General features: G+C 31.3%; 1 protein-coding gene across 7 annotated transcripts in view; it reads right to left on the bottom strand.

The window, feature by feature from the left end:
- The window catches only part of GRIK2 (glutamate ionotropic receptor kainate type subunit 2), a 588,905-nt gene that overhangs the window by 114,412 nt on the left and 454,103 nt on the right, over positions 1-20,390 (bottom strand). The gene's annotated exons all lie outside the window — the stretch shown is intronic.

Raw genomic sequence — 20,390 nt, 5'->3', positions numbered from 1 at the left:
TACAAAATGCTTAGACTTGATTTGAATTGATGACATCCCATTTTTATCTGTTTGTCTTCTGACTTTTATCGAATTAAGGATGAAAGAATAAATTTTGTTTGTTATGTTTTCACTTAAAGACAAAACAAAGCAAACATTACATTAGCTTGGATTTTGCACCTGGTTAAATTATTTTGTGCTCTAATGCATGAATCACTAATATGTTTACAGCTTTTACTTTCACTATAAAACAGATTGGCTTTGATTCAATTAAAATCCTCTTCACAAATATGAATAAAAAATTCCTTAGTTAAGAATTTAGTACTGGGAGTACATAAAAACATTAACGAGCACTGTGAAGATTATCTGAATACTATAAAAAATGGGCATAAAATTAATAATGGATTTGTATACAAAAAGTGGTTTAGAAAATTTAAAACAAATAATTTTCCTTGTTATGCAGTTTGATTATCAGGAAGTAAAACTGATTTGGCATATTTCCTTAAAAGCAGAAAAAGAATGATTGCCTTAGACTATTTTATTAACATCAGAACAAAATCTAGATTTTGATAATATTCTATTGTTTGGATGTAGGTATTCTATGAATTTAACACCTATTTAGAAGGCAGATCATCGAATTATTTTTACATATATAAAATAATGTGAAACCTCATCATTAATGATTAGCTTTTACCAGCAGTTAAAAATCTACCCTGCAGCCCTGTCATCACTCAACCTTCCTATTCCCCAAAGCTTGCATCCCATTTTGTAAATTACGGTAAGTAAATTACAGTAATGAATTTGGAAGATAACATAGAAGTTTCTACTATTTTTATAATCTATTCAGAGTATGACCATGCAATTATTTTAAAGATTTATGATTTTCTGTGGTTATTACTAACAGGGGGGACAAATTCCAGTTGTAGATATGTTTTATGTGGTCAAAACCATGCCTTAAACATTTTCTTAAATTCGAAACCAATTTGTCCAGGCTTGTTCCTAAAATCTTTTTCTTTCAACTGTACTCTCAGAAAAGAGCTATGATTATTTTTGTTTATTTTATAGTTTTCTTATCTCATCTTTCCCAGTACATTTATTGTCAGAAATATATTATAGAAAATACAACCAGAATAATACATCTTGTATAAAGCCAACATTGACTCTGTGAGCACCATACCTTGTGTGTGATATTTGGTTTATTTTGTGGGATAAGCAGCAGCTTTAATTTCTCAAACTGTTTAGGTAGGAAACCTGGGGTCCGAAGGCAAAATGTAGTATTAGTGATCTTTAATCCGGAAAGCAACTATTTAAAGGACATTTTGTACTTTTAAAGGTATATAGATGATCCCAGAGTTTCTAGTTCAGTCAATCAACCAAAGAAACTAAAAATCATGACAGATAAACTTATAGGGAAATTGTAAAATAGCTTTAAAAAGTTATCTGACATTTATTCAAATTAACATAAAATATAGAAAAGTGGATGATTCAAAGAGCTGCAGTTTTGATACACGAAAGTAAATTAGATAGATAGTAGCAAACAGTAATAGATTACTAACTATTGACTATAATTTAAATTGGATAAGAATTCCCTATCACTTTTACCCATGAAATTATTTTCATTTATATTATTTCCTTCTACATCAGATATAAAACTTTAGAATACAGTTAGTAATTTTAAGGAAAAACATAATATTTCCTAAATTGTACTACCTTTTTCTTACTAAAGAAAATTTCCTATTCCTGTGGACTTGGCAAATAGTATAGAATTATAGTGGTCAGTAGTCATGAAATCACCATTTATTTACAATATTTTAACTTGCAAGTAATAGTTTTGAGTACAAAGGATGACTTTAAGCTATTTAAGATATACATATATATATATACACACACACACACATGTTGTATGCATTAGATTATAATCACATATCTTTCTTCTGCTTTACTTTTTACTTCTTAGATTCTTTTTTCCTCCCAGTTTTATTGAGAAATAATTGACATACATCACAGTATAAGTTTCAGAAGTATAGCATGATGATTTGATTTATATATATTGTGAAATGATTCTCACAATAGTTCACCTAACATGCATCTTCTCAGGTAGATACAATAAGAAGCAAAGGAAAAAAGAGGAAAAAAAATTTTCTCTTTGTGACTTGAACTCCTATAAGATTTACTCTCTTAACCACTTCCCTATATATCTTCCAGCAGTGTCAGCTGCAGTCCTGACGTGGCATGCTGCATACCTAGTACTTATTTATCTTATAACTTCTGATAACTGGAAATTTGTACCTATGACCACCTTCTTCCAATTCCTCCTTCCCACCACTTCTGCTTCTGGGAACCATAAATCTGATCTCTTTTTCCGAGTTTGATTGTTTTTATTTTTGTTTTACAGTATTTGTCTTTTGTTCTTTAACACAGAAAAATATGCGATTGATAAATGTTTCTCTTGTTCTTTACAAAATATTCAATTGGAAGTAACTCAAGTGATTCTGCTTGATGCTCAAATTTTATAACTACATATAATACAGGCGTTTTTTAGAATACATATATTTTAAAATAATCTTGAAATAAGAGCTTATATACATCATAACATTTATGTGTTCTCAAAACTAAAGATTTCTAATTTTACCAGATTTTTTTTCTGTCAGTGCTTCTTTCTACAATGGTTATGTAATTGAATTGTCTGTTTATTTGTTTGTTTTAAACTTTTGTTCAGTGGGAGTGCATGTGTGTGTGTGTGTATGGTGTATATGTATGTATATGTGTGTGTGTGTATATATATATATACACACACGTATATAGTTATTGTTTTTCAAAGAAGCAAAGAACATATTTTATCCATTTTCAAAACATGCATTTTGATACATTTAAAAAATTTACTATCCCAAGCCAATAAAATAGGAAATGTGCTCATGAAAGAAGGCCAAGAAATCCATCTGTGTCTGTTCATTTCTCTGAGCTATCAGTTCTTTAATTTCTCAAAATATTTTTTTCATCTCAAGCTTGACTGTCTGCTTAGTTAAACAAATAGACTGTTCCAACTTCTAGCAGCAGATACCTTTTTTTTCTAAATCCCAAATGAATTTTTTAAAAGAAACTATCTTCTTTCAGCATCTAGTACTTCTCCATTCATGCTAAAACCAGCACCGTATGTATTTAAAGCATTTAAATTATGACTTGCTGCCCCTCTTTAGGGGGATTTCCTGGACATAATGTCAGTAATCATTTCTATAAAAACTTGTTTTAAAATTGTGGGTGCTTCAATAGAATTTTTCATAACATTTAACATCAAAATTCCCGCTGTGCTGATGACAGTCAATAACTAAATCCTTCTTATTAATGATGCTTTATCCCTATGTAACACCTGCTAGTTATTCAATAAATTTTCTAACTTTGAATTTAGTTTTAATAATAATTTTAAACAGGTAATCTCTTTTTCAAAGAAAACATTTTTAATTTTTATACCATATTGACAATGTGACTTCCAGGAAATCTTTCAATCGAATACCTCAATTTTCTTATGTATAAAATAAGAGTCCCATAAAATCACCTCATTTCAAAATAAATTTATAATGCTTAGTATGATTGTTCTTTTTAATTTACCTTGATTGTCTGCATCTGCTATTTTTTGTGAATGTTATGTCCCCATCTCTACTCTTCATCTCACCTCTGTCTTTTCAGAGTGAATGTACTCATTAAATATATTACATTCTGGAAATTTGTTAATTGAATAATAGTGAACTTAATGAGTTAGTCTACATTGTTATGTAATTACTTACAATTTCTACTAAATCCCATTAACTATTTTCTCTTTTGCTTCTCTGTGAACTCTCCTAAGCCGACAAAATTGACTTTTAGTTCCGGAAATTTTCAGATACATGTCATAAGCAAGCAATATTTACTTTAATCCCTACTCAAATGTATTGAAAAGAGATGATAGTTAAGGAATAGGTAAACTGACTGGAACAAAAATCTTACCACATTCCACTAGCTTAGATATGGGCTTGCACATATTCTCAATACTACATGAAAAATAATAAAGAGCAGACTTTACAACTTCTGGTATGTAAAGAAGCTATACATAACATGATGACATAAAGAATTTCCAATGAATCTTAGCTTAGCTTTACATATTTTATTTATATTTTAAAACAACCAAAGCTATTTAATAAATGAAATTGTCTGATGGTTTTAAATTAGATCTGTAGCAAACACTACTTTGGACAGAACAATGAAGCACTGAGAAAAAGTGGTCAAATCTCGCTGAAAAGCTCTCACCAGTTACAATTCGATGACTGGGAGTCAGGAAAGGGAGAGAGGACAAATTCAGAAACGTGCCTTCTGTATTAAACAGGGGCAAGGAAGGTGGAAGAAGAGGTGAGAGAGGAGGGAAAGACAATCTCAGTGTCTCTGATCGAGCACAGTGAAAGATGCACATTGGACCAGGATGTATTTTAAATCATCTCAAGAATAAATGAGGGACTAAGTAACAAACCAGAATGTGTCATATCGCCTAATACTATGTAGCTGATAGAACTCTACAGTCATGTTTTAAAGATTAGAAACATCATTAAGGGCTTCTAGGGGGGTGGAAAAGAGCAATGAAATGTAATAACTCAATACCTGAAATATTAAATGTAATCAGCAAAAAGATTCCTATGAAAAATTGCAAACACATTGTTAGGTATACTACTTCTTAAAGTCTTGCAGGTTGGAAACTTTAAAATGGGAACTTTAATTATAATTGTGAAAGTGGGGTTCTGCTCATGGGTGGCTAAATTTTGCATTCCTGCCCTGGTGAACTGCATGGAGTTAGCACTCTGGCTTCAGTTCTATGATATATGCAGGAGGACACTTGTCAGGTTCCTTTGTTTCTACACACTTTGGCTTCTTCATTTTTGGTATGAGGTTCCACTGATTATATACTGACATTCTGTTTATCACTCACAGACCTAGAACTTAATAGACTGTTATTATATTTGAAATGGTGTTGGTAGTTTTATTGTTTTTAAAGACATAATTTTGTTCTCTTAAATGTCTTAATGCATTTAAACAATAGACAATTCTTGTCATCCACTAACTGGTTCTACTTAAAAGTGTTTCAAGAACTTACAACTTTGTATTGTAAATTAATTTATGTGCGTCCCAGTGTCTTATTTAAATATTATATATCTATCTGGGTTATAGTTAATATATTTATATTGTTGCCATACTTATTTATACTTCTGCTCCCAAAATATCATATCTACATGATTTTCAGAATTGTATGCAACAATCTCATTGCCTTTACATTGCAGATATCTGGAAAGCTGATAGCAATCAATTTTAATATGGTCATTTTATTGCTCTGTTCATTTTGTTTTGTGCCTTTGTTCATATCGTGCTGACTATATAGGTGCTTGGATTTTAAAACAATAAACAAGGAAAAAAGTAACTATCAAAAACAATCTGTTGCAAACACATGGAGGCTTAACAACATGCTTCTAAATAATCAATGGATCAACGACCAAATTAAAACAGAGATCAAGCAATGTATGGAGACAAATGAAAACAGCACAACACCCCAACTTCTGTGGGACACAGCGAACACGGTTCTAGGAGGAAAGTATACAGCAACCCAGGCCTATTTAAAGAAGGAAGAACAATCCCAAATGAATGGTCTAAATTCACAATTATTGAAACTGGAAAAAGAAGATCAAATGAAGCCCAAAGTCAGCAGAAGGAGGGACATAATAAAGATCAGAGAAGAAATAAATAAAATTGAGAAGAATAAAACAATAGAAAAATTAGTGAAACCAAGAGCTGGTTCTTTGAGAAAAACAATCTGTTGTTTGCTGTGCTACCACTTCTATAGTATTTACTAATATTTATTAGGCCAGTAAATCAAATCTTATGTAGGTAACAGGTGATTAACAGAACCAAAAACAGCAAATGGAATTGCTGTTTGTTGGGGTCTGGCATATAGCCTTTAGCTACACCACATGTAGGACACATGTAGCGACTGGGTGCCATCTGTAGTCAGTGCTTAACACTGGAGCCCCAGTTGTTTTCTAACTTCTTCTTGACCCTGCTACACAGATTTTATGTCCTTTTAGAAAGCTGCCTCACCCTTCATGCCTTTGGGAGTGCTGTCTCTGAGTACAAATTAATTCTTATTTTCTGGTACCTTCCCATGTACATTTGTCTCTTCACAATATGAAATTTTAAATCCTTCCACTTAGACTGAACACCTATTGTTTGTATTCCTCCAAATCGTTCAGTCAGCATTCCAGAAAGAGTGGGTATTCAAAAATTTGGGGGTAAATGAATTTAAGTCTCTGAAGTTTCTGGACTTCATCCTAAGGTTTAAACACACACACATCCATACGTAGGCACATGCACTAGATTTTGCTTTATGATTAAAACTGAAAGGAGTCAAAACATTTGTAGGAAATCCTCTCACACAAAATTCCTTTAAAATACCTACATTAAAAAGAAAAAGAAAAAATACAGCTTCTCTCAACAAATCGGATTTTTGAAATAATATTTTGTATATACTTTATTTCATAGTGGAATTTCTGAATGGGCTTTCATATTTGAATTAAGGAGATGAGATTATTTTCTTCAAGTTGCTGTATTATTTTGTAGTAGAAGTAATTTTTATCACCCATAATATTAATACACATAATTGTAACTGTCTTATGTAATGTTTTTTCATTTAATCAAACTTGAAACATAAAATTCCAACTCTTTATTTCTGAATAAACTATAATCCCTATCAGTTTATCTCAAATAAATTTATATTAGGAATTATAAATGGGAAATACATAAGGAAATATATTCTCATATTGTGATTTTTTTGGCTAATACTTATTGATAAATTGATGGATGGAAGAGAGAGAGGTGATTGATACACGTGGAATGATTTTCAGCAATGAAAAGATCATGAACAACAAAAAAAATCAGTGTATTATTATTCAGGACCTGATCAGAACTTAAATAACCTCAGTCATGTTCAAAGTTATGATTATAGGCTTAATATTTTGGGTACATAATATATCACAAAGTAAATAAATAACATACCTTCACTGATTTTATAGAACAAATTAAACAACACTGTCTAAATTTGAGAAAGTAACTGCCATTTAGGGAGTTTTTATCTAAAAGCATCTTTCATTTGAAATAGGCTAAGCCCTGAGTGATAATACTTCCTATTAACTATAAATGAGAGTGTGTAAGAGGATCAAGAATGCTGCAAACAAAAGATTAAAATGAGTGAATGCTTTGCAGGATGGACCACATAATCCTTTGATAATTGCATTCATTTTAACATGAGCCATTCAAAATTGCTACCTGTCCAACCTGCATAAGATGAGCAAACTAGAATCATGTAGATAAAAATTGCTGGTTGTCCCTAGACAGGTCATTTTAAGACACTGTGGTTGACTCTAAGACACTCTAGGCTCACATGTGTGCTGTATTTGCTACTTATTTTCTGACTTTTTACCCTTATGGTACTTGGATTCCATTTAGAACTAGAACACTAATGATTATCATTTGATGTTGTCAAACATGTAAATGAGATTTAAAATATGGCGACCTTCCTCAGCCTTGATTGTAGAGTGTGGGTTATAAGGCAGACAAGTAAGACTTCAACAGAAAAGATGACAACCTTATAAAAATATGCAGCTTCAAAATTATGTCTAAAATTAGAGTCTACATAATTCATTTATCCAGAGTGCTGACCATTCATAGAATAGATAACTAATTTTGTCATTGCAATAACACAAATTATCAACTATTTTGTAAAATACTTCCTCCTTTAACACATAAGATAAATTACTGAAATTTATTTAAGCCATGTAAATGCTCTCGAACAATTTTCCAATATGGAAATAGAGAGGTTACTTGCTGGGTTTACCAATATTCCATAGTAAGGTTTTTTACTTCTTCCAATTATATAGTTATTTTATAACTTTCAATACATGTAGGGAATGTTTTCTTAAATATTCAGTGAGAGTCTTTCTGATAATTTCATAACAAAACTTTATTTTCTAACCACAAATAAGTGACAACAAATTGCCCTAAAAGCAAAAATTTATAAATGAAGGAAAAATTTTAAATTTCATAATTAAATATAAAATTTTCACATTCACTATTTTATTTTTAGAGAGCACATATTAAAAATGGAAGCAACTAAATTATCAAGAAAAAATTTTTTTAAGTTAAAAATATTAGTTAACTTACACAAGTACTATTGTTATAAGCTGTAATTTAAATAGATGTGATGGAATCTTATCTTTCCATGTATATCAGCAAAATAAACACATATTAATACCACGAGGGATCAGGAGCACAGATGCTAACTCAGTCTCATTACAGGTGATTTAATCTGTATGGAATACGTATGATGAAAAAAATTTAATGAATTTGTACATTAAAGAAATGCTTCACACATTTGATTCAGCAGATTATTATCAGTAGAAAACACAAAAGAAGAGATAATAGAGACATTAACAGGAGAAAATATGTCACATGGCTAAGAATGTCTGGAAGATGTGTTAAACAAACTTAAGCAGATTTCTTTATTGCAAGACTTCTCAGAGCCTTTGTTAATGGTAAATGTCCAAGAGGAGGATCAAGTCATAGTTCTCCAGACCTTATTTGGTCATAGAACTCTCTTGGGTTCATTTTTTCCCCCCTAGGAACAGATTTGCATCTGATGCTTTATAAGCACTGCCCTTGATATGCTATAATACATTGATATTGTACAAGTATTGCAGAGCCTACCACATTTAGTAGTTTTTTATTTTGCTCTAACTTCTTCATGTTTTTTTGGAAAGTTAGGGAAAACATTGATGTACTGGAATATTTCACATCAAAAACCAACTAGTTATTTTCTTATGGGATTGAACATTTATATTTTGATAGTATCATTTAAGATAATATTAGAGTTATATAATCCATGCTTCTGACACTAATTTGGTAAATTCATGCCTCAAACATATAGGCCAGGGCCAGAAAGAAAGTACAAAAGGACTCTAAAATATTAAGTATTTACACTTACTTTTCATACATTTTTAAACAAGCGCCAATCTGTTTTAAAGAGAAAGCTAGTTTAAAATAACAACCAGGAAGGAAGTAGGCAGGCTGCTAAGAGACAGGCACCCAGATGACAGGTAAGAAAGAAAGACAAAGAAAACTTCAGAAATACACACTTAAAATAAAAAATCTGAGAGAATTTCATGTCCGGCCAAACATTACTTCACATTTTACTAATCCCTATGGCAGACACAGCCAATGACATTCTCAACGACATCTGTCCTTACAAAGGAACTGAGATGGGCTATACCCAGATCAAAGAAACACATCTGCAGCCTTTTGGAGGAAGGACTAGTCAAGTAAAATAATTCTAGCCAATATGATGCCGATAGAAGGAGAAGTTCCTTTCTGAAGTAAGAGGCAATCACTTCTGTTTTTTGCCCTTTTCCTTTCTCCCTGCCCCCTAGCTGAGACACAGCCATGATGCCTGTAGTCGCAGCAACTGTCTTGCAATCAGGAGGCAGAGGATAGCACATAGGTAGAAGGTGCCAAGATCCTTGATACCAGCTTTCAGCAGCTGTTTCAACCTTGCCCTGACTAACTTAAGATTCCAGAGGAACAGTCATGCCCCCGTTTACTTAGGAATTATTTGTGAGGCTTCCTTTTATCTACATATGAAGTGCTTCCTACTAACACAGGCTCTGACCTGTTACTAAACTTCCAGAGGATATTAATAAATTTTTATAATATTTCTACTGAATGATCTTAGACAATCTTGTTCCTTTCACAATTTTGATTAAAAATTAAAAGCAAGGAAGACCATTTCATGATTAAAAGTGTTCCATGTAAAGGGTTAAAGTTTTCTAATTTAATAATAAAATCTCAATAATGGAGCAAACAGCATCCGTTACTCCATGAGACTGTCAGATAGCCAAAGTTTCTGTAGTGCATTTTATTTTTTCCATAGATATTTTTTCTAATATGTAGTTAACTTCAAAAAATTAAACTAATTGTTTAGGTATCGAATTATTTTCATGAATGAGAGGATAAATTGGTATTTCAGTTTAGAACTTCTTCAAAGATTCTAACTGTATTACTAGAAACCCAACTCTACTTTTGATTTCAGGGCTCTACGCCCTTGACATTCTCTTCCCCACATCCTGATACACCCTATATATCTATATATACACGTTCTACAGGGACTACCTGCTACCTGCTACCTGCTTTCATGGCCTGTACTTTTCCCTGACTTTGATCATGTTATATATTAGTAGTACACTGCAGCCAGCTCACATTGGCTTATGAGAGCCAATTTTGCATCTATCCTCCCAACTCCACATTCAGTGACACCCTACATGCAGTTTCATATGGACCACTGTGGTAACACTTAGAGCACAAAAATGAGCAATTGCTACAAACCAAAGCCTCTCTCCTTGTCATAGTCAGCCATTAAACAATTACCATCATACTACTTACTAATGAAAAATACAAATTGTTTATGTTAAATTTTTATGCCCTACATGGTTCAGTAATTAATCTTGGCATTGTTTAATTGGAGGCGTTAGTGCCAGAAAGTCACCAGATTTACAGAGTGAAGCACAAGGTTATCTGCACATGAATGCTACAATAATATGCTAGTGAACATATTATTTAGTACATTAAATGGACTGGAAGGGCTTAATGAGATGGTAACGATGATCAATTCCATTGATTTGCAATTTATTAAGGACAAATTTAAACCATGATACATTTTTATTAAAAATATAATCTTGAAGAAAATAAATATCACTATGAGCTACAAGTGCAAAACTAGAAACAATAAATGTCTTCAAAATGTGGGGCTTCCTATTCATTCCCGTTTAAAATTTATGGTTGACGTAGGAATTAGCCTCAACAATAGGCTGATTTCAAATCTTTGTGACCTACTCTTATCCTAAGAAATATTTTTAAAATAAAATTAAGTCATAATGTTATACCAAAACTTACTTAAATTTTAAACTAGCCAAAATTATTTGTATTCTTATAGAATAAAAAAGTCCTTATTATAATCACCTATTGATCATTTTGAGATTTCTTAAAGGCAGGAAAGACATTATTTTGATTCCCATAAAATTCAGACTAATTTTACACACATAAAATAAAAAATATAATTCTACACTTAAAGCTGGAATCTATTTTTAAAATTAAAAAATGGCTTTTATATAGTCTCATTCAATACTTACTAATACCATTTTTTTAAACAGTTGTTCAATCAAATTAAATTAAGAGTGGCTTTAAATTGGGAATAATAAGGAGAATGACCCACCTGTCAACAATGGATAAGAAATCATTGGTTTGTGCTATCAATAACTTCTTACCAATATTGCTGTTTGTTTGCAAGTGATGCACTAAACATTAAAAAGTAGTTATTTTAAAATCAATATGAGCACAATTTACATTTGAAAGAATCTCTTTAGACTTACAGATCAGAAGCAAGTGTTCAGCTTGCAACACACTTGCTAAGGATTTTAAAAGCAGTAAGTCCAGTATTAAGAGGCCCAAGACAGACTGTCCTCAGATTGGACAGGTGGTCATTGGTTTCCAATACAAGAAAATGAAACAGACTATGATTTTTTAAAAATATGGACATTCAATAAGTAAATGATGGTATCAGCAAGAACTTGAAGCTAGTGTTGGAAAAACAGCATTTGATTTTTCTAGCATCACTTGGACATTTAACTTGATCTAGCAAATATGCAAATATCTGGATTATAAGAAAATTGCAAACCAGCCACCATAAACATGCAAACATATAAGGTTTTTCTTTTCTCATTGAATTTTTAACTAGAAAATTAATTGTAATAGAAGTTTTACATGGTTAAATGGGCCTTCTTTTCTTCCAACTAAATATCTTTGAAATTGTACTCTGTTGTATGAAACACATCAATAAAATATTTAAAAATTAAGTGGATACACTGCATATGCAGTTTAGTATCTAAGACATCTGAAGTATGTTTGGAAAGCATTCACTTTGTTTTCAACTGAAATAACTGAATTAAGAAATAGCATAAATATTTAAAAATTTTTGGTAGATGGAAGATTTTAAACATTATTTTAATATCTTCCCAATTAGGATGTTTTGAAGCCCTAATTGAAAATTGAGGTAGTAAAATTTTCAAATTAACATACACAACATAAATTTCCCTGAATATGAATCTCGTTTTTGCATGTTCTTCTACAGGTAAAATTTTCATTATTTTCAATCTTTTATGGTAGAATCACTTAAGTAATATCAGTTTCCAAAACATATCTTCAGTCAGTCTCATAACCACTTACTTTATATTAAACCACACCTCCCAACACCCCCATTCTCAGTACCAATGATAGAAAGGGAAGCAGGGAGACACTTACCTAATTTTATTATGTTAAAATAATATTCAGGTGCATATTCTGAACCAACTTAGATGGCAGTTGTAGCCCTATTCTGTTTATAATGTTTATCATGCCAGTAACATTCAAAACCTAAAGTTTCACCTTTGCTTCAAATATTAAGTCCATTCTTTTAGCAGGAAAATCTACTGTAAATTCATTCACTTCATTTTATCATCTCAGGAGTCATCATACAGGGGCACATGAAAATGTTAAATATTTTAAAATAGTTATTTTAGAGTTAAACATCTCTCATAAAGAATATCAGGAAACTAAGTTAAATCCAGGCCTGGGGTTGGGGATTACCTCTTCTGTGTTTTATAAGGTATTGAAACAAAATTATGTTTAATCCAATGTACATTAGACAGTATAGAAAGACTTATTATAGTTTTAAATGCAGGTGTGTATAATTACTTCATTAATAAGGTTTTTGGTCATAAAGATTTTCAAGTTAATTTCTGGGCTTCCAAACAAAATTTCAAAAATAGTATATAAAATCAACATATTTCTAGCAGAGAACATCACATTTTTATAGTCTTCCTCATTAAGCAGGGGTTAACTAGAAATATTGAATGCTATAGGTCTTGAAAATCAACAGAATAGTTTATGTTGTTATTTGTTTTACTAATTCTATTTATATACAATATAGATATTATCAAGCTCTTTCTATCCAAACATATTGAAATTCCTATTGCTATTTGAGAAAGCAATAATAGTTTTCCTAAAAAATCCAACAGGATTGATATGAAAACACTTTAACTTGAATGATGTAATTATGTAATGGAATGTAAGAAATTATAGCAATTAAGGTGTTGTGACATGCTCTAATGAATGAAATTAACACTGGTTGATGACACTGTATCTCCTACTCATTAATTATTTGGATAGAGTATATTATTTTACATATCATGAAGAAATAAGTCATAAATTACCATTAAAAATTACATTCATACATTTTCATTTAATACTGATGCTATTTCTTCCACATCCATGAATTATGAAAAAAAATTAAAATAATATCAATAGCATTTTGAGTTTCTAGGAAAGCTCACAGTGTGGTTCAATTCTTGTACTATATGCAACAAGTAATTTTCAGAGGGAAACAAAGTTAGCATTTCTAGAAATTAGGTTTCTAATGCAAATCCACACAGGTGTGGCTTGCTAATAATGTCTCTTGCTTAGGTACCCAAGTGTCTGGAAATATTAGTTTCTTATTTGCAAATCTAAAAAGAAAGACATATTTCTTAAGTGTAGCTAATTAAGGTGATTCTTCTCAGTAATCATCTGTTATTATAAAACAATATACTACTAACATGTAGTACAAATATTTTATACAATATTCTTTTAAAAAAAAAGTCCAAGGTCTTTTTTATTCTAAAATTTTAGAAGGATAAAGGTGAATGTAACACGATAATCAAAAAGAATGAAGCTATACAAGTTCCTTTTCTAAGTCTGTTTTCTGTTTTCTTCCCAAAACAGATTTAGACCAACCTTCCTCCCTATAGTAAATTAAAATTTTAAAAGTGTAACAACAATAGCATTAAACAAAGGGAAAACACCTCTAATCTCATTTGCAAGGGGTGTGATTGTATATTCGTTCCTTTAGTCAAACCATTAAAAACACAGTCCCTGAAAAAAGAAGCTAATAAATTAATCTCTCAAATATGACCTGGCTATTGTTGACATGAGATATGTATGAGTTTTCTTCCTTTCTCTCAATGACTTCTTCTACGTAACTCACCAGCCCAGTTCAAAACTATATACAGGAAAACATCGATCTGAAAGAACTTATTTACTCCAGTGATCTACAGCAAAGACAGTTTTATCCAGGTGAAAATGTTGTTAATGTAGGTGTCATGCTTACCATTAAAGAAAAAACACAACAAAACCTATTTCTCTCTATTTCTCAAGACAACTGCCTTGTTTTGAGCCAAGTATTCTCAATCATTGTACAAAGTCAAATAGAAAGAAAAACACAAATAACCCCTAGTTTTAGATGGTGAAGATCTTCCTTAGGTGTGTGAGAATCCCCACCCACCCAAATTTAGGGGACCATTTTCCTGGTGGCCACGGAGAAGCAGAAGGGCAGTTTTGTTTTGAGAATTAACAAAAACAGGACAAGCTGTGGAGAGGGGTCCTGGGAAGCATTACAGCGCTCCACAGCCACGGAGCAGCAACGCCTAGAGACCGCAGACTAGAGAAGAGTGTGTCATTGGTGAAAAATGCTTGTTTCTCTTTCTCTGGTTGGCTCTTAAGAGTCACCTGAAATATTTCTTATTGTCCAAAAGAAAGAAAGAAAAAAAGAAAGGAAACAAAAGAAAAGAAAAAAAAGGTAGAGAAACCATTTTCAGTACTGTTACTTGCCGGAGAAGCCACTACATACCTTTTCCAAATCTTTCCAAGTTTTTCTAGAATAATTTCTTACAGGAGTATTGTTTCTCATGGAGGTGTGTGTGTATGTGTGTGTAAAAGCCACGGTTAGATGTTCTAAAAAAAGCTTCATTGAGAAATGCCATTGTTTGGTAGCAAATATAATTAAACTTTCAACTTCAAGATTTTAGCATCCTTGTTTCTTAATGTGACTCTGTATACAGTAAGTTATTAAAAATAGTTTCTGTGATTTGCAGAGCTACCCACTGTGGAGCATCTAAATTGAAACAAATCATCATATGATCACCATAGTTCTCAGAAACTCATTGGCCAAGGTATTTGTTGGCTGGACACACCTGCAGTGACTAGACAGAGGCGGCTTGTTTCGCTTCTATGGGCCTGAATTCAATTTAGTGATGCAGGCAAAGAAAAACAGAGAAGCAAATAATTTATCCACAGGATATGAAAAATTAAAAATGGCTACTAAACTTTTGTTCTCGAATTTATACTCAATTGTGCCCTATCAATGAAAAGTTTTTCATGAAAAAATAATTTTGAAAGACATGTAAGATCTAACAGATACTGAAGCACCGTCATCTTTAAAAGAAAATGTCACCAAGCATTTGATTACAGAAAAAGCACTTTAATTTCAAATCTCCTTTGTCTTACTCCTTTTTTTCTCAAATCTTTTATTCTTATAAATGTCTAGCATGCTTATAAAACTGAGAGGTGGAAAATATGTTTGAGGACATATTATGATGTTCTCTCATGACTGAGATTCTCTTCTTTACCTTATCCAAATACTTTCAGCTGAAATCTCTAGTGCCTCAGTAATTAAGATACCATATTCTCATAGCAGAAAAGAAGTCACTGATTTAACTTAGTTTCAGTTAGTTTGGTTCTACTAATTATGGAAAGTAAGATTTTTTTCTGGGTTAGCGATTCCATGTCTATATTGCAACCACGAACATTACTGGAACCATACAAATAAAGAGGTATCTTGTTTTATAATGGATTTACCAAATAACAGTTTGTGAAGAAAAAAAAAAACTGTGTTAATGTAGAAGCAGCTTCATCTCCTGTGGAACCATGGTTTGAAAACGCATGTAGTTTTACTCAGTTTCTATGGATTTTTAGGTTCATAATTGAGGTAATTTTTAATATAATCAATTTTAATAATCTCTTATGTGTGAAAGTCACATTAGCAAAACTGCACTATTTCAAACCAAATATTCATTAAATCCTAGGAAAACTGCTAAATGGGAAGAGGAATAACAGATATATTTCCCTCCCATTTACTTGAAAAAAGAAGTGACTCAAAAGTAAGAGTAGAATGTATCTAAAATGTTCAGGAAAGGTAAAAATGAAATGGTTTTGTAGTAAGAGGTGGGTAAGTTGGTGGCAGAGGCACACGACGCAATTGGCATTTCACTTCAATGTGACAACAGTCTTTTTGACAGCAGATTAGTTTAACACTGAGCATCCCACCGAAACAGTTATCCATTTCCAAGTGTATAATAATTCACTGTTGCCCTTCACCGTGCATTAAATGTCACCCATCATTGTGACAGGATTATAAAAGCTACTGCACGCTACTCAGGAGTCAAGATCAAAGCTGTTAATGCAAGCACTTTGGACATGGTTTTCTAAACTCAGTTAAACCATCAAAAACACTAAGAACATCTTTACCTCTGAGCCCCAACAGAAATACAGAGTGTTTTTACAAATATAAGAACACTCAGTAAAGTGATATAACCTCATGATCATGTGACCACAGCTCATGTTAGAGCCAAAATTTATGTCCAGGCAGTCCTGGTGGTCACTGTAATAATAAACCCTTGAACCGATTCTGGAAACCAACCCCAGCTGCCTACACCAATAATATAATAGATAATATTCTAAAATTCATACAAAGTAATTAAACACAAAAATACACAAGAAATTCCTATACTCTTTTTAGCTTAGGAAAAACTAATGTTATATATTTAAAACACTGAATATTCTTTGGTTTTCTATTCTTGCTAAGAAGCCCAAGTTAGTCAGTATTGCTTGCTCTCTTTTACTCTTCCCTATATTTGACCATGTTCATTTTTTCATTGAAGTAACCTAAAATATTACTGTGTAATAATACTCTTACTACAAAATTTGGTATGGCATTATTCCTCTTCTCTAGAGTTTATTTGTATTTAAATTTATAATGCCAATTTCAGAATAAAATATGCAATATTATTAAAAGTGTAGTGAATTAAGTTTCCATCAATCCTGTTGGAGGGAAATGTGTGCACCATTATTCTCTTCTTTTAAGTTTGGTCTTTAGTTTTCATCTTTGTATACAAAACTCCTAAGAACCCTAGACTAAAATTCACATGCTGAATTTCAAAAGAGCTCTGGTGGTCTTGGAGACGTCTACGGTTAAAGAAAAAAATTCTCTAATATTATAGGAATTTAAACTGACTGATTTTATAAATAGTATCTATTGTATCAATATTATCCGTTATTTAATAAAGGGAATATTTGAAGCAAGGTGAAAAATACCTCTCATTATGGGTATAAAGGGTGAGTTCATTAACCAGATGCTTTCGATGTCTAATGGCAATCTCTACACTAATATACCTAGGTCAAAGATAAAAAAGGATAGAAAGGGAGGGGAAAAGGTTTAGGGGAAAATCTGGTTAAGAACAAACCCATCATGTACAAGATCTCTTCCTGATCCTCTGTCAACTAAGAGCTATTGCTAGTATACCTACTTGGGACAAGGCCATTCTATATCTAGAATGCAGTACCTCAGGCCATCTTAACTCTTAAAATCAGAACTAATCCAGTAAGCATGCTGATTATGTCATTATGCTATAAACAATATTGCAACTGTTTGCAAAAGATCGTAGGTTATAAAACCATACCCAGACAAAAAATAAAAATAAAATAAAATAAAGACCAGACGTGTCTTTCTTAATACTGGTTAAAAAAATAGAATGTTTGTTAAATATTTGTGAAATACTCATTTTGTATACGATAAGGGATAAGGGACATTTTTAAAAGTATAACAATCACAATCTACTTTTAAATCTAATTTTAAGGAACATAAATTCCAACAATTATGATCCATTCTTAATGTGTCATGAAACTAATATTGCTGATATTTTGATAAAGCAGATATTCAATAAGCCCCAAATAATAGTATTTTGATGATAACTAGCAATCTTCTCAGTGCCTTATTTCCTTCATAGTTGCATATTTCTCTCCAGTAAAATATATGTTACAAGTCATTTTCTAGACAAATATATTTAAAATACATGGCATTCAAAAACAAACTTAGGGTAACTATCAAATATTTCTATGAATTTCACTCAATGTCAGTATATAGTTATCATTAGATAAATGCCTTGATTATGAGTTTAATAATGAAAAGAATGTATCCAGTCATGTTTGTCCTTGGATTTAAATGTCTGGTAAAATTCTCAAAATATTATAGGTAGCCAGTATAGACATCTGCTGAATAAATTAATGAATAGATGAGGGACATAGATTAATTTTTAATACTTTATAGGACCCTAAGTATTCAGTGCTTACTGGAGGTTTAACAAATACTTGACCAATTGAGTGAGTAATTGATGGGATAATTAAACTAGAGTGGATGCAGAAAACAAACTTAAGTTGTGACTTGGTAGCTAAAAAGATATAGAAGATTAATAATAGAAATACTATCAGTGGATGACCAAGACAAAAGTTAAATACTAATTAAAAATTTGAATGGTATTTAAGTCATTTACTATATTTTAACTTTGAGATAAACTTTATTTTCATTTCTAAGTTGATATCTCATAACTTCCTAAAATTCAATTTTAGGAATTGACCCAACATCCAATAATTTATAAATATGAATTTGTTGCTGGACTGGTATTACTTTGGAACTTGGTTTCTGTCATTTTCAGTGAGAATGGAACATAGCTGAGAATTATTTAAAAATGTAATTTGTCTTTTCTTTCTCTGTCAGTGTTATGGAAATAGAGAAAAAGAATATACCTAAAGATAAAGAAAATGCTCCATTTATTTTAACATCAACAATGATGTTAGTAAGTACATCAGTGATATCAAATGCCATAAGGCATAATATTTATTCACAGGTGAAATCAAAATCCTACATTCATTTTGAATTGGTAGCAAATATATTGATTCCACTTAAATTAGAAAGCCAATTAAGCTCTGCAGTTGAAACTTGGACATTTTGTCTGCATTTGCACATCATGAACTTCTTTCAAGGTGGCAAGTGTTCAAAACCATGTCAATGTGGATTTTAATTATACAAATTTATTTGATTTTGGAGGTACAGTTCAGAATTTAAATGGACTCTATTCAAGAAGTGTCTTTTAGTGTATTAGTGTTTTTTTTTTAATTTGGTAATATTTATATAAGATTATAATAATATTAAGAATGAACAAAATATACAGATAATATATAAAGAATTCATTTTTGTATTATGTATTCTTCACCAAGAATATCTAATATTATGTGTTACTTAATATAGGATATCTACTATTGTTTATTATTTAATAGATTGTTAATTTGCCCATAAATGAAGATACTACACTTCATTTTTTAAACAATGTTATTTTGTTTCCACAATGTTGAATAACATGCTGAAATAGAATCATTTTCAAATCCATTCATTGAATAACTAATGATAATATATAATAGTGATATTCCAAAGTTTAAAGACACTAAAGAAGTGGCCCACCAGCTCATGTTATGTTCTCAAATAGAATGACATGGATGCATTTCCTTCATGTAAAATTAATACAGGTTACCATAATTATACAGATAATATATTATTATATTATTGGATGGTTTATCAAAGTGGGAGTTAGAGAAATATTTGAAAGTTAGATAAGTTGTATAGCCATACCACATGTCTATATTTGCAAATGTACTTTTGAGCTGGGAAAGAATCCAGATGTATTGGTACTTGCTTTTGAATCTAATTTCAGATGTGTTGGGCTCAGAAAATTAGGAATATCTAAAATTCCTAATACAAATTTAAGGTAACCCAATAGTCTCTGCTTAAGATCCCCTGAAAACTACACTGAACTTAATTCAGTTTGATTGATGCTCACATAGTTGCCTCAGAATCATCTCAGGACCTTTTCCTCTAGATGTTGTTGTGTGCCTCCTAGGAACCTTTGTTCCTGGAGTTACAAGTTTCTATTTTTTTGGAATATTTATTTTTCTGTCTGCCCTCTGGGCAGGCTGCTGAGTTCTCTAGACTAAATCATTTAAGCTGGATTCTTGAACTCATTTCTCTGAACACATATAAAACAGGATAACTCTTATTGGTCACTATAAAAAAGATCTAATTGTTGCAAAGATGCTCAAAATGAGAAGGCTGTTTTACTTTCACAATGTATGGAATTATCTGGAGTTACAAGTTTATAAACATCTCCAAATTCATATTTTTTGGAAAACTTTAAACTTAAAATAAAGATTTTAACATGCATATATATATATATATACACATACATATATATATATATATGCACATTATATAAATGCTATATGTATATATGGTTCCCATATAAATTTTCAGGCAAATGCAAATGATAATAGTCTGAAGG

Source organism: Manis pentadactyla, chromosome 12 (assembly GCF_030020395.1).
Source record: "Manis pentadactyla isolate mManPen7 chromosome 12, mManPen7.hap1, whole genome shotgun sequence".
Classification (NCBI taxonomy): domain Eukaryota; kingdom Metazoa; phylum Chordata; class Mammalia; order Pholidota; family Manidae; genus Manis; species Manis pentadactyla.
Note: the sequence above shows the minus strand (reverse complement) of the source record. Positions and strands in the feature narration are given on the sequence as shown.